The sequence below is a fragment of the Chrysochloris asiatica genome, unplaced genomic scaffold (assembly GCF_000296735.1).
Source record: "Chrysochloris asiatica unplaced genomic scaffold, ChrAsi1.0 scaffold00088, whole genome shotgun sequence".
NCBI lineage: Eukaryota > Metazoa > Chordata > Mammalia > Afrosoricida > Chrysochloridae > Chrysochloris > Chrysochloris asiatica.
The window spans coordinates 9,957,321-9,958,537 of record NW_006408606.1 but is presented as its reverse complement, the minus strand read 5'-3'; positions in this window follow the sequence as shown (position 1 = coordinate 9,958,537).

Below are 1,217 nucleotides of genomic sequence, written 5' to 3'. Positions count from 1 at the left end.
CCTGGGCTGAGATCAGAGGGCAGGTGACAGACTGATATAGTGCTGAAACCACGGAGCTGCATATGGAAGAAGAGGTGTGACTGATTTTTACACTTTTCTTACCTCCTGTCACACCCTCTCTGTCCAACCTGGACACCTTCAGGTGGGTGGGAGTGTACCCCTGAAAGGGTCCAGTATTCCACCCACAGTTTTCCCACAGCACAGGAAGGAAATCCCTGGGAGCTGCAGCAGTCCCACAAGCTAATCATTTGGCTACTTCTCAGGACATCTGACTTTTGGACTTTGCCCTAAAGTTGACCTGGGCAGGACCCTTTATCCCTGCCTCACCTAACAAGAGACAGCAGGTTTGGCCATACAGCCAAACCTTATTTACACCTTGTAAAACTCCAACATAAAGGCAAGAGACAATACCAACTACTATATACAAGGATGCAACTATTTTGAGAACTACACTGTGCATAGGCAGATATCTAACTGACCTTCAGAGATAAAAATAGTGGACAACCTTTCTTCCATTCATTTCTCAATATCTATCTGCACACCTCCATGGTGGTGACTACAGGAGGGGCCTGAGCGAGTGGACACCCACACCCACCACTAGAGGTTTCTACTGTGCACACATGCTGACCTGCACAGCAAAGGCTACTGGACAGTCAGCTCTAGGTTTATTTTTGTTTTTGTGTGGTGGTTTTTGTCTCTGCTTTTATATAGCTTCTGTTTTTGGTCCTTTGGGTCTCACTTTTGCCTTGGAGGTGGAGCTTTCTCTCCCTACATTACTCAAGGTGAGACAGAAATTGTGGCCATATAGCCAAGCTACAAGCATACTCCATATTATTCCACCGTCTGGAGAGGAGCCAATACCAGCTGCTATGCATTACACAGATAGCCAACACTTGCTAAGATATCCTGAAGCTGAGTAATAAGAGAAGGGAAAAGGGAAGCCTATCTCTAGATCACATCCACCAAGAGACACTTAGTAAGCTTAACAACACAGCAACATACATTCATCATTGAAAATGCATCTAACTATTGAAAATGTCCAAGAAAAAAACAACAAAAGATCTCAGCACATATAAAAAAACAGAAACGAGTAACTGAGACAAACAAGCTAGAGGAGATCTAGACTTCCCATTAGAAGAAGAGCAGGCTCTGGATCTGCCTGAGAAGGAATTCATGAGAATGAAATGGAGATAAATCCAAATGTTCCACAGAGGGGT